Source organism: Phasianus colchicus, chromosome 2, assembly GCF_987193195.1.
Source record: "Phasianus colchicus chromosome 2, bPhaCol1.hap1.1, whole genome shotgun sequence".
NCBI classification, from domain to species: Eukaryota; Metazoa; Chordata; class Aves; order Galliformes; family Phasianidae; genus Phasianus; species Phasianus colchicus.
The window spans coordinates 25639897-25654783 of record NC_143437.1 but is presented as its reverse complement, the minus strand read 5'-3'; the positions used below and the strand labels follow the sequence as shown (position 1 = coordinate 25654783).

The 14887-nt window shown below is 37.4% G+C and overlaps 1 long non-coding RNA gene across 2 annotated transcripts; it reads left to right on the top strand.

The window, feature by feature from the left end:
- Nucleotides 1-607: 607 nt before the first annotated feature.
- LOC149918902 (uncharacterized) lies at nt 608-9434 on the top strand. 2 transcript variants are annotated; one of them, XR_016464648.1, is made up of 3 exons: nt 608-902; nt 8810-8916; nt 8996-9434. It is a non-coding gene; the product is annotated as an uncharacterized LOC149918902 (long non-coding RNA). The 2 variants fall into 2 exon arrangements; XR_016464647.1 differs by having other exon boundaries at nt 608-959.
- Nucleotides 9435-14887: the final 5453 nt, after the last annotated feature.

The following is a 14887-nucleotide window of genomic DNA, read 5'->3' as shown; positions in this document are numbered from 1 at the left end:
CTCAGTGAAATTTAAGATCCTCTTGTTTGATGGTATAATCAGCTCCAACCATATACACACACTGTCAATTAAAATCAAGACTCTACTTCATCCTTCCTCTGCCCCTTTCTTGTGAAATGCTGACCATTCTGGAGGCCACTGAATATTTTTACCAAATATTTTTATCCCAACTTTTCAAATCATCAGTGGTTACTCCCTATCAAATCTCAGAAGCTAGGAGTCACAATGCCATGGGACCTTGCTCTGTTGAGTAACATCAAAAGAAAATGGTAATGGCTATAAAGAAAGGAATTAATAGCAAAAATTTGTGTGCTCTCTGTGATGCCTGGAATCAGGGGTGTTATATTAATTCAAACACAAAGAATGCAATAGGAAATCAGATCCCTGACTGAAAGCTTGATAGATAGCCCACCTGTTACTTTTTTTTTTTTAAACACTCTGAAACTTAGTAGAGAGTAATGATGAAATAAAAATTAAAAAGAAGCTCTTCTGTTTGCAAATACTATGACAAAATTCTCAGTGGAATGAAGAAAAAAAGAGTGCAGCCTGGGGTTTCTAGTAATCCTGGTTCTTTGTTCATTCTATGTAGGTTGCTCCAAAAGTAACACCTTCTTTTTTTGCTGCAAAATCTACAAGAGTGTCAAAGATCATGATAACACTATTTGATAGAGCAAATTTTCAACTACAAAACACTTTCTTTCAGCATAGTCATCACCATTATCTATGCATTTTCACAGGTGATATGAGCCTGCATGCTGCACTCACAAAAATCTGCTCTAGAAGAGGTGTTCCACTATTTCACAGCTGCTATGACAGCATAATTGCTAGGAAAACATTGCCCATGCAGTCAAGCTTTCACCATCCAGAATAGAAGACAGAAGGTGCCAAATCTGGACTATACAGTAAGCATGATAGGACATACTGTCCAAGATTGATATGTGCTCCACATCTTCAAACCGGTATGGGGCTTGGCATTATTGTGTTGCAAGAGAAAGGTTGTCTTCTTCTCTGGCTGGACTCTGGCAGTTGGAGCCTCCAGCTTAGTCAGTGTTGCGATGTAGCGTTCGGAGATAAGGGTTTGTTTGGGTTTCAGAAAATTCAGAAGGATCACCCATTTCCTATCCTTAAAGAGAGTGCACATCACTTCACCTGCTGAGGGTCGTGTCATTTTCTTTGATGAGGAATTCACATGTTGTCACTCCACAGGCTGCTGTTCTAACTCCAACTTGTAATGGTGACACCACCTCTTATTACTGGTAATGATGTGATAAAGAAAAGTGGATGAAGGAAACTGTTACCTTCATCCTTCTATAGGTTCAATAAGTCTTGTCAAACTTGCACAAGGTGTTGTTTCTTTTCCCATATATTTGTGGGACTCACCTGGTGCAAACTTTGCCATATTCCAATGTGTTGAATCAGATATTCAGCTCTGTACACAGTCCTGGTCACAATCATCTTATTCATGTGGATGAGCTGATTGAGATGCTCTTCATTTCATGGTTTTGACAGCTATGCATGACCATCTGGAACATGGCTTGTCTTTCACATCACTGCTGCCACTGCTGAAATGTACCACCCACCACTTCACTGTCCTCACAGCCATTATTTGGTCTCCATAAATGTTCAGCAAGCATCAATGAATGTCAGTGGGTGCAATTTTTTCCTGCATAGAGGAATTCAGCGACACACCTTTGCTTCATGTGCTACCATGTCAGATGCCATTCTGTCAGACTGCCCCTCTGCTGCCATCTGTTGCACAGCAACAAAATGCAATGGAATATTGGTGGGAAGGTTCAGCCTTTACTGCTATACCACCAATGTCCGTCTCTGACATTACAGACCAACATAATGGGAGGCATTAATTTTGGAGCAGTCTTTGGATATGTCCACTTCATGAGGATGTGCAGCCCAGCTCCTAAATGTTAATATGCAAGAGCAGCCCAGCTTGGAATTCAGACAGCTGGGGCATTTTGTATACTATTGTGTTAGCTACAATGCAAATTTTTGTTATACTATATGTTCCATAAACTTTTGCTCTGTAAATAGTGGTAAATGAGAAACAAACAAACACACAACAAAAAATAAATCCTTCCAGTTTTCCCAATATTTCTGTCAGAAATATAGCTAATTTTAGGTAAAATCTTTTACCACTTCAGCTGTTTACAGATAATAGGCACTGCTGAGTAGTACATTTGGCTAATCATTATCTTTTACATATTGATATTAGTACCTGAAGTGGGAACATCTCATTTCCTGAATATGATAACTATTTTGAAATCTTATGCACGGGGAAAAAAAAAACAACCACAAAACAATTCTATAAATTAAACAAGTAGTTCTAAGAACTTACATCCCCCAGTTCACATCCAGATACTAATGCATCTCATTTACTTTGTTGCTATTCCCTGGAGTTATCTGTGTCATGCAGACCAGTCTTGCATGTCATGTTAACTATCCACTGAAAAAAGCTATAAGTGTACTTGTAACAGTGCCCTAAGCTAGCATACAAGGTAGGTAGAAGAACATAAAAAAATCATCACTGTTACATTTCAAGTTGCGGGGATATTTTAATTCCAATAGGATAGAACCCATGTCAGCTAAAGATGGAGCTATAATTAAACTGATATGGCATTCACAATTGCCTCAAAACCTGCTGTAGTTGTCATATGTTTCTTTTCCCCATCTTTAAACTATATGGAAATCAATTATCTCAACAAACCAGCTGTAAGGACTGTATGCCAACCACTTACACTTGAAGTGAATAAATTATTTGAAATTCATTATTGATGTGAACAACTCTCCAAGATTTAAAGCACCAGTCCATTTTCTGTGCTGAGATTCACATGGAATTTTAACAAGTTCAGCACTATCCTCCGTCATAAATTCATATAGGAAACTGTTATGCAAATAGCTAGAGTTCAGGGATTGGCAAGCCATGCACATAAAATTATGCTTCAGATGACAAAGTGCCCATGAGTTAATGGTTCTTTACATTTAGTGACAAATTTGTTCATGATTTACCCCAGAGTGACAGACACAGGGTAAAAGGGGGACATCGGAGACTGAAAATACCATTTGTGTGTCAAGGATGTTAGCAACCTGGAGTGGTGATAGGCACTGGTGTCTACAGGATATGAAATTGAGTTGATGTGATGTCATTTTGGCTCTACTGTAACCTGGTTATCTCTTGCCAAGACTTCATGTATGATTAGTCAGCTCGGAGAGGACAGCAAGCCTTATCAGGCACACTTCCTGACATTCCTGTCAACTTAAGAAATGTGGCTAAGGAATTTAAGATGAGGTGTCACATCTTCATATCAAATCCCATTGAGTCACCACCTACAAGTTTGAAGACTCCTTCTAAAAACATTAATGAAAAGAAAAAATGAAGTTTAGGCTGGATTTGACCTTGTAATGCATTCTGCGTGTGACATCCCTCCAAGTTAGTATCTTTAATCTGCATGCTTTTTTTTTTTTTTGTATACACAGAAATAATTGGTATGCAGGCTGTGAAAAAATAATATTCATTAATACTAACGCAAATGCATGTTTTGAGTTAGCTGACTTCTAGTCTGTAGACTAAGCCAACCTTTTATGTGCCTGAGCAATTTTAAAAGAAACTTCTTTGTAAAAAGCTTGCAATCCCATGTATTTAACAAGGACTATATTTGTAATGGTTAATAGACAGATGAAAATACTAAGCATAACAATATTTTTCATCTCTTCAAAGAAAAAGCTTGTACAATGTGATATTTGCACTGTATACAGACTCTTTCAAGTTTCTTTTCAAAAGCAAGTTAGCAGCATGCTATTTTTATGCCATTACATTTGTCCAACTGAACAATTTGTATTATTAAAGCAGTTGCATTCTATTCCTTGCAGTGGGGCTCAAAGTCAAAATTTGTTGCTAAGCCAAAAAGATTCCTCGTACACCTCAAACCACTGCATAAACAAGGCACAGAAGAATCTGTCTATAGACTATCATCTGGAAGACTGAATGTGCATAAATACCCAACTCTTCAGCCACTGCCAAGTTATTCTTCCATGTAGTTAAGGGCCTCTTAGGCTCCAAAGTGTCTTCTCAGAGAGCATACAGGCCACCTCATAGATCTAAAAGAGAAGCTCATATAGTTCCATGTTCTGACATGAAGTATATGCTATACAATTTTTATCTAGAAAAATAGTATTGAATATCTGTGCTTTGTTAATAGGCATAGAAAAAATACTTCTACATAGTGCACACATTCTTGACTTCTTCATACAGGGCTGATACTGGGTCCATGTCCAGAAGATACCCAGTTTGCAAGCATGTCCAAGAAAGAGCTACACAGGACTATAACCAGTTACAAGAGCCCTGATGAAAGGATCCTAAACTATTATATAACAATTACTTTCTTTTTTACAGTACTAATCAGAGCACCAAAGAACTTCTTTCCACACCTTATTTATTTTGCTGCGTCCACCTTTCACAAGGTATTTGGTTGAATAGTCCTTTTTTGCTCTTCCCAAGTCAGTTTGTGATGCTTGAGGATGTGTTCCCTGAAATCTTGGTCCCGAGTTCAAACACATTGCTTGTCTGATCCTGAATGTGGCAGGAGTTTGGAAACATATGATCTTTGAGGACCTTTCCAACCCAAGCCATTCTATGATTCCATGAGCCTACCTAACAATTTATACCCAGCCTGTGCATTGCCTAGGCTTCCTCTGTAGTCAAACAAGTGAGACAGGCATTCCCAAAAGGGTAAAACAATTCATATGAAGAAACTTATCCAAGACCAGAGGAAGGGGATCTGTCTCAGGGATGAACATTTCTTTCCTTAGACAAAGGAACATGTTGGAAAAAAACAGGACAAACTATTACACTGTTTTTTTCTCCATATTTTTTTTTTTTATATTTTGGACACCTAGTTTGGGCTTATCTCTCTCTCTTAAATCAAATAATTTGTTAGAAATATTTCTTAATGTTTTAATTTTAAAAGTACATTTATAGGACAAACAAGTAGCTGATGATCAGTGCATAATAAAAAGCTATCTACTGCACTTAGCTTTATAGGAGATAATGTTAAGAACTTACACAGACCTTAGTCTTACTCCTATCAAGATCAATTAAAATTTTGCTAATGACATCAATGAAGAAAAGCTCAGGCAAGGACAGAATAGCTGTTGAGTTCTTCTCAGCATTCCATTGGAAGAGACAACTGCTTTGCAGCATTTTTGATGCTGTTCTCTATTTTAAATAAATTTGCTTTTATTATTTGAGAAGTTATTTTCCAATTAATTCTTCAAAATATTCTGAAATAACTTATTCCATGTTTAGACCACATAATCAATTTATGCAGTTTACTATTATGCCTTCAAATGGCATTTTAATCTCTGCCCAAGAAATAAATAATCAGGATGTTCCAAGCTTGATCTGTAACTGGAATAATTCAGAAGAGCTTAACTATAGTCAATAGGAGGTATCAAGGCAAAAAAAAGAGACACTGCTCCAACTAATCTTTTGCTGAGACAAAGAAAACCATGGGGGAACTTCTTTTCCCACACACTTGTTCTTCAGAATAATGAGTCAAAAATGAATTTTCATATTATCTCTGAGGTGAGACTAGAAGAAGTCGCTGGGAGAGGGAACCTTCTGTCTAGAATAGGTGAAAGAATCTGAAGGAAGAATGGAAAGAAATGGAAATGTAATGAAGATGTGGAGCAACTGAAATGGATTTCTGAAACACGTAAAGAGTATTTAAATGAACCAAGGATATATGCAGGAATATGCCTTTCTAAATATGAAGATGTTCTGTTATCTAAATTATTTTAATCATTATTTATTGCTTTTGAAAATTGGTATAGGTGGTATACATCTTTACCTAAGAAGAAAAATAATTACTATTATACATTTCTTAATCATAACCTGCCCTGTGATTAAAGAGAGGGCTTTCGAAACTCCAAGGGCTTTGTCGTTCTAGCTCCTGCTCTTTTCTCTGGCAAAAGTTAGACAGAGCTCTGGCAAAAGGGCATTTGTTTTTTTTACAGCTGGGAACAGAAAGAACCTCAGGGTACCTGGCCATATCTTATTATGCTGTTATCTATTCTTGACTCGCGATTTTCTTAAACAAGGTCCTTCAAGGTTGTTTGCACCAAACCCATCCCCTCTGGGAATGTCGTCATCACATGTGTCCTGTTAGCCACTTTTCTTTTCCCAAATGCAGTCCAGTTCTGCTATTTTTTGCTGGGCCCTTGACAGTGTGTCATCTTTGAAATGTCATTGCACTAACCTTTCACTCTGTTAGGGGTGCCAGTGTCAACAGAAGGCGCCTCCAGAAGGATGTGCTTTTGATTGGCAAAGACAGAATGATTGACACTGGGCTAGTAGTCTGTCAGAGCTGAAGCATATCATTGCATGGCAAAGCTATTCTGCTCAATGCCACCCATTTCCAGCCTATATGCCATGTTGGTGCATTTCAACCCAGTGTCAAAGAAAGCTAACAACTGGTATCAGCGATGTATGATAAAAAAACCAAGCCTACCACTAACCACTGATGGAAATAGCTATATTTCAGATAGTAAGGAAAGCATTTTAAGTCTATTTATGCGTCTCTCTATCTCTGTGTTTTGACATGCACGTGCATACTCAACTGTCTGATTCTTCAATACAGAACTATAAGCACTGAATAATTAAGAAGGCCTGATCCTTCATTCTTTATTTCTCCTTCTGGGGAGTTAACATGTGTTTCTCTAGGCACCAGTCCTGCAGATTGAACTTAGCTATCAGCAACTCTGGTTTGGATACCTGCAAAGTTTTAAAATTCTCTGGCTTGTCGTTCTCACACTTTCACTAAAGATATGCCTTGGAATAATTAAGAAAGCGTTTAAAGAGTGGGGTAATTATTCAAGTAATTTGTCTTTTAAAATTAACAACGGGCTCTTATCTATTTGCCTAAAACCAATGTGAAATTTTTATACTATCCAAAGAAGTCATTCCACCACCTTCTCCTGTGAGAGGGTTCATTTGCATTCACTGATCATCTTATTACATTTTTTCTGCAGTAGTTCCAGTTGGATATGCTATTTCTCTTCACTTATTCTCTTAATCTCCTGGGTGGCAGGCAGTAGCACTATGAATTTGGTGCTTCTCCGTTGCTCTGTTCAGCCAGTGAAATAGGGTTTCCTTTATGAATATATGAAATGAGGAAAAAAAAAAAATATGAGAATTCCAGATTCTGTGCCTCGTAGCTCAATGTATTTTTTGAAGATGTGAGGTTTTAAAAGCCTCCTAAGTTTTTTTATATTGAGAATGTATGCCCATTTTCAAAGGGAAAGTTTCTTCAAATATTGCCTGTGATCCAATATTCAGATGTTTACTGTGTGTTTAATCTCACAGAACTGTTTTCAAGAAGCTCTCTGATGAGTTTCTCTCACTGTCCTCCAAGAACCAAGAGTTTGGACTTTTCACAATATCTCCCTTTGCTTTTATTGCATTATCAATCAGTTCTTTCTTTACATCTGCCTTGTATCTTTAGCATTATCTCTTTCCTTCATCTATGAGGGTAATAAATCCCACAGTGAAAGTGGTTGAGAAATTTAACTCTGTCATGTGCCATCTTGTCTCATGTTCATTCGCACAATCCCATATCTTAGCCTTTCACCTTCACTTAAATATTTGACCTCTCCCCATTAGCTGTGCCACAATTTTCACTGCCACTGAGAGTTTTAATTTGATGATCATCTTTCACCTTCTGTCCAATCACGCGTCCAAGTTGTGTTATAATTCTGCCATATCTGTCTCCAAATCTTTTCCAAAAATCTCTCTGTTTCTGACCAAAACTCATATTAAAAATTGAGGCATTATCTCCTTTACCACCATAGCAGACCCCTTCTCTTCAGTCTGCCTAACATTCACATCACTACTTCTATATCATGTAAGACAATTTTCACCCACCAAATTTTCCTTGTGTCTTAGAGACTTTTAGAAAACCTTCATGAAAGTCCTTCTTCTGTTTCAAATCCTACCAGTCCAGTTCTTGCTATCAGAACCCAGTATCATCTTAATTTTCTCTCCAAGTTTCTCTATATTCTTCACACTGTACTTTATTGACTGTCCACTGTGATTGCCTCCCCCCTATTTTTTTTTTTTTTTAGCATTACCACTGCACGTGCAATGGGTGTCTGAAATCCTGTTTGGAGATATTAACTGCTTTTAAACTGAGCACAAAAGCAAATAAACATTTGTAGGATGGTTACTAGATACACAGGGATACTTAACATCCTGATGGATGACTAATCGCCTTCATACTTATTGGTAATTGTTCTGTTCTTCATTATCAGCTCTCTCTTCATTTCATCCATTCAGAGTATCTCTTCCTCATAACTGGGCCACTGTGGACACTTCAGAGACCATTATTTAAATTTGCAGGAGCTTTGTAATTCCATACTCCCTTAGTATGTTGTTAAATTTATCATCCCTTCCAGAAGTTTCTCCAAAATATTTTGTCTCAATTATTTATTTAAAATGAATGTTTTTAATAGATTAGATTGAAAATGTACATATTAACTAAAGATCTATAGACTTATTATTAGAGTAATTACATTTACTGCTCCCATTTGTATGTGTTACTTTATATCATAATAAATAGCATAAACAGAATTTTTCAAAGTTTCCCTTGCAGAGAACACAGTTAGTTTAAAAACATACAGAAAATCTATAGAACATAAAACTTTGATATAGAATTTAACATACACTGGAGAGAAACTCCAAACCACGTTATTGCTCAAAACAGCTAAACAATATTTAATTCATGGTTAATGGTGTTTACAGATCGCCACTGAACATGGCTGTGTCATTCACCAAGGGCCTCTTTGAAGGCAACTGTTCAACGTGTCAAGCCTGCAGTTTTGACACCTATTCAAATAGACTGGAAATAGGTAATATGAGTAACGGAAGGGGAAGTGGAATGAACAATACCTAGATCTAATAGCTAATCACTGCAACTTCTTTTTTCAGCATTCAACCCCAGTCACATCCCAACTAAGAAAGGACTTGTTTTTACAGTGCCACTCAAAGAGTGTACTGCTGTGCTCATGGCAAAATACACTCGCAGACAATTAAGGACTGATATCAGTGTATAGGGAAAGATACCATCTGATGAATGACTAATAATGATGAGCTCCGTGATAATCTGACAGACTCAAGATATCTGTGAAGACTTCTACTAAATGAAAAGCAATTCAGATGCAGCAGGAAAGAAAGTAGTTCTAGAGAAAGAAGATCTCAGGTATCCTTGTGATTCAAGAGGGGAAGATCACTGCCTCTTTAAGTCAGGCTCAGGGGGAGACAAGCAAGCGTGGGGAAAAAGAAATTTTTTGTATGTTGTTTGGTGAGTTCCTGCTGCTAGCTGTACTTCTAATCAAGTTTTATGGAACCCAGAGCACTACTAAGTCTTCTTCGCATTATCTAAATACAACAAACAAACAAGGAAGCAAGTCCTCCTTTTTGAGTTCTTTATTACTTATACATCCTTCTGAGGAACAGCTTTATGTCTTTATACATGTTCACCTTAAAATGGATTTCTTGCAAAAATCTCTTAAAATTAGAACTGACTGAAGGCACATTTTTGTACTAGAATATGCTACGGGAGCTTAAAAATTCCTCTGCCCAATGATATAAAGTGTTCTGTGTACAATTAACAAAGTACAGTTAGAAGAGGGGTGTGGTTAAGAAGGTACTTAACAGATTTATAGTTCAAAAGATTATTGTGGTGGAAAGAGACAATAAAAAATAAAATACTCACCCATGTCCTAAGCTCACAGTAGAAAACTCCAAAAGGAGGAATCTTCAGAAAGAAATCCTTCTAAAGTGGCAGTCATCCCTTAAATGAGGTCTAGGAGAGGTGCAGCCAGGTTCCACCCCTTCCAGTCACACAGATGAATTGCCTTCACCTGTGCTCCCAGGGCTGACTCAGTCCTTGTCTCAAGTGCTTAATCAGTGGTTTAGGCCGTGACTCAGGAGTTCCCATACAGTTCTGCTTTTTTGGAGTGGTTTCAGTTTCTTATGTTTTATTAATGGCATAACTAAATGTAAACTTCCCACTATTTCAAAAATGATTTCCATATACAGACCCATGTAAAGTTTTCTAAAACAAATCACAATATTTCACAACATGGAAAACATTTATCAATCCCATTAATCAAAAAACCTTTTCAAATGTTAAACATATTGGAAAAATTCCTTATCTAGCTTTAGACATTCATGAAAATATCATTAAGTTTAAATTAACATTTAAAGTATAAAATACCAGTGTAGCTATAAACTAAGATTGGACTTCATACACTTCTTACTGAGTGGTATTCTGGCTTTTCTATAGCAACTTCTCCCCTCTAGCTGTTCACCTCTTCTTTGACAACTTAACATCCAGCTCCAGGAATGAGAGGAGAAGAACATCCTTCAGAAGCAAGGACTGAAAGTGGAATATTGCAACCTGAACTTATGTCTTCCTTTTCTTTTTGTCTGTCACACACTGACTGTGTTCTCCAGGATAAATACATCTTTCACTCTTCAGAGTGAATCATGTTAACACTTGATAGTTAATTCATTGTAGGCTCACCTTCTGACTATTGTCTACCTCATAGCATACCTCTGTATGACACTGCTTGAAAATATTGCAACGTTATCATTAATGCCAAAAATTCTTGGTCTAATCTTCTTTTCTGCATACCTTATATTTCTCATCCCCCTCTGTGTTCTGCTTCCCACCTTCTTTCTTATTAACAACATGTACTGACTATCTGTCCCATGCATATACTGCATTACTCTCCACTCCCCGCATCTTCTCTACCTCTGCACTGCTTCTCTAGTTGGCTTCTCTAGTTCCAGCCTGCCTGCTTCTTAACTCTCTTACAGAGATTCCATCAACTGTCCATTCATCCCATGCTGATATCCCACTCTCACTGCCACAGTTCAAAATGCAGTAGATGCCCTTTTCAGCAATTACCCTTTCCATCACTGAGCCTTCTACCTGTTTTTCCCTGGGGCCACTCAGCCTCCAGCTCCTCCCACAGCTCCTTGGCATTTGGCCTCCAGGTTAAATTTGGCACTTGTTAAAACCTATTTCCCATCAGGGAATTAAGGTCTTCAGAGGAAACTGCAATTGCATATGTAAATGATTTTTCATGCTAATAGATTATTGTCTATTTATTTTGATCCTCATCAGACACAACTATAATTACCTGAAAGACTGGATAAACTTGTCCAACCATTTTTGGATTTCATAGTCTGCAGGATTAGACTTCTTGCAAGATTTCCAAAACTTCCTGGTGTACAGTGTGGAAATATTTTAAAAATAACATCTTACAGTATTTCAGTATTTCTGTTTCCTCTATTAGTCAAAAACAGGAAATGCAGAAGCGTGTGAATCTCAGGTTTTACTAAACTTCAGAAAAAAAAGTTCAGAGAAAGAGTACTTAAAAAAAGAAATGACCAGATTAGAAACCAGTTTCTGTTTTCACCTAAACAAGTTCATCCGCCTGCTTTATCCATCCTTCAAAAACAACTGGACTGCTTTGCATGTTTGTAATGTGTGGTTGAGATAATACACAGAGAGCAGGCAGGTTCCAAAATAGGCTCATGCTCCTTGTGTAACCCTGCCAGTGAACATCCTGACAAGCAATTGTTTGTTTTTCTCTCTTTACCAATGCAAAACATTTGGTAGTCAGGTTTTAGCTTATTTCCATTTACAATGTTACCTAAGGACATTTCCTATCCCAGAAAACTTTATCATTTAGAAAAGCATTTCCCCCTTTTAATTGCTGCCTATTTACTGCTAGTTACTTCATTGCATATATAAAGTTAGAACAGCTTCTTCTCACGTGTACCACTGATCAGCACTAAGTTTCTCATAGCCTGCCAGCTTTTTTTCCCCCTACGCTTTAGAATTAGTTTTTTCTCTTTTTAGTCTTATCTTGAAATCTTATGGCTTCCTACATTTCAAGAGAATTTGACCAAGCATTTACGCAATACTTCTGTCCTGCTGCTCTGACATAGAAACCACCCTCACTAAGTTGTGCAATGGGCACAAGGACAAGTGAGGAGCTCTGCAACTGCTCTGCTCCTCAGCGTTTGTGTGGCTAGCACCATTTTGCCTTCTTCAAAGCAGGATACATTTAAGATCTGATACAGATTGTGCTGAGGGATGGCCCAGAAACAACCAGTTTTCCACTGTCTACCCTAGCATGGAGACACTAAAAGGTGCGTGCATAATGCAGCTCCTCAGTTATGCCTAATGGAGGTTGAACTGACTGATGTCCCCTTGGCAGTCTTCTCTGAAGGTGCTTGAGAACTTCCGAGTTCACACAGTTAACAAAAGTGTTGTTGAAGAGTTGTGGCACAGACTCGACACTGCACTGTTAGGGAGGTTACAATCAACTGGGACTATCTCTTAAACTAAGAAAATAATACTTACTCAAATTTATAAGAATAAATCTGTACGAAGGTCTAGGAGAAGAGTCTTATAAGAAAAAGGCAAGCCAAAGGCATTACATTTCATTATGTGCTCTCTGTCCTTACAGCAACTTGCAAATCAGTGACTTCTGAGCTGAAGGTGACGGCTTTGTGTTTCAATAGCTTTTCATGGACTGTTTGCCTATAACTTGATTCAAATACCTTTGAATCCATGAGAACATCCACAATACCCTGTAGCAATGAATAAGAACAGTTTAAGAATGAAGAGGAAAAAGAGTTTCCTTTTGCTTTCTATGTACTTCCATTTGATTATTTTATGCATTCCCTTTGGCCGCTGCGCTACAGGAAACCACAAACAGTGATTCCCTCTTCATCTGCTTCATACCATTTGTGATTCTGAAGATTTCCATTACATCGCTCTCAGTTATCTCATTCCAGGGTGAGAAATCCCAGTCTATTCCTACTTGCTCCTGCACAAGCCTTGCTTCTCTGTATTTTCTTGTTCTACCCTAAGGCTGGGGATGAGTGAGCTGGGAGATCAAAACCACAGACAGTTTTCAGGATGCTCACACTTACGTATTTACTGAGCAGCAGAACAACCCACATTTTATATGCAAGGTCACGACTGCTTTTGAAGTCGAAGTGCACAAATTTATATTTTTTAACATGAACCTTCCTTTCTGTATTTTACTTCAGTCACTTGGACTTCAGAACTCCTTCTGCAGATCCTCACATTCAGTTTGTTTTTATTTTCCTGAAAAGCATAACAACACCATGCTTTGTCACCACAGCATCTATGCCACTTCTAAATCATTTAAAAATAAATAATGACATATAAATAAGTCTATGGGAGACCTCACTAGAAATAGTTTTCTATTTAGAAAATGTACTAGTCTTTCCCACACAGATTTGCTACGGATGGCTTCTTGGACACAGGTGGAGTGCATACCTGGGTCCAGTTCTGTCTCTATGCTAGTGCTGCTGCTCTGATGTACCTGAAAGCAGAATCTGACCCTCTGCTGAAATACGCACAGCAGAATATGGTTGTTTTACCATCGAAGTAACTGAGTGTTGATATTTCAGATATAAGCATTTTCGAGTGCCATTAGTAGTGCTGCCTTTTGAAAACTGCATTAAGTGGATCGCGATGAGGAAATGTGCCCTCACCCAGAGACAACAGAAATCAACAATGCTCGGTGGTCAACAAAACATTTAGATGGAAGTGAGCACAATTTTATCTCTAGTCCGACTTCTTGAAACAACATCTTAATGATACAGACACAAAACAAACCAACAAAAAGAGCAAACAGAAACGCACTGTATTGAAGCGATTAATAAAATACCTTTAAAAGAACACTGCAAAGTTTTAGAAAATTTCTTGCACACAGAACTTGTCCTCTGGGCACGGCTTGAACATCTGAATGTGAATTCTGAAGTTAACATCTTTCTGAGTGTTAAAAGCACGAGCATGGTTTTGAATGAAATACCTTTCCAACAACAGGCAAGGCTTTTAGGAAAACCCATCTTACATAATTGATGGCAGCAGCTAATATTGGTCTCATTATTATTGTCATTTAATTATAGTGCAATTCTCGTCAATATTTTTTGAATGTAATTTAACAAGTTATATGTCATTTGATAGTATCACAAAATGTGCCGTTTATCCAAGCAATTGACAGCTATGCTGTTTTAAAAAACATTGCCTACCCAAGAGCATGATTTATACAGGTGTGCAATGAGGGACTAATGCAAAATACATTTTTACTAAATCACTGCAAAAAAAAAAAAAAAAAAAAAAGAAAGAAAAGGAAAGAAAAAAAAATCTTCTATCATAGTTGTTTGCTGCTTCTATAGCTCACTGTAATTAACGTTAAGATCAGAAGTGCCCTCATCCCATCTCATCCCATGTTCTGGTGTTGTCTTCATACAAATGAAAGAGTTATGTAACACCCCACTAAAGAAAGGAAAAAATATTTGTGATAACAGTACACAAATTCTCCATATACAGCCTAAACTCCCACCAGGGAAAATGTTTCTGGGGACTTTAGAGAAGTACAGACCAAGTTCTCCTAGAAATCACAGAACCTCTAAAAAACATTTTCCAAAATCCAAAAAAGATAGCTAGAGAGACAAGCAGGCCATGTCATTCTTTATTGCCCAAACCATCTTCAGACTTCGTCTGAGGCTACACAGACAGAGCTTTGGCAACAAGAGTTCAATTCTGTGCTGGGAACAATTCAACATTTCTCACAAAGTATGAGTTAAAACCATTCAAGGCCATTCATAATATCATGTTTTGATGTTATTTTTATTTTTTCTGGAGTAATATATAATCTGTTATATTAGTGAACATATAATACAAAAGTGAAAAGTGAGAAGTGAAACTGCAACAATGTCGAAATGGATTACTTTGACATTTTCTCCTTGGTTTTCTTTCGA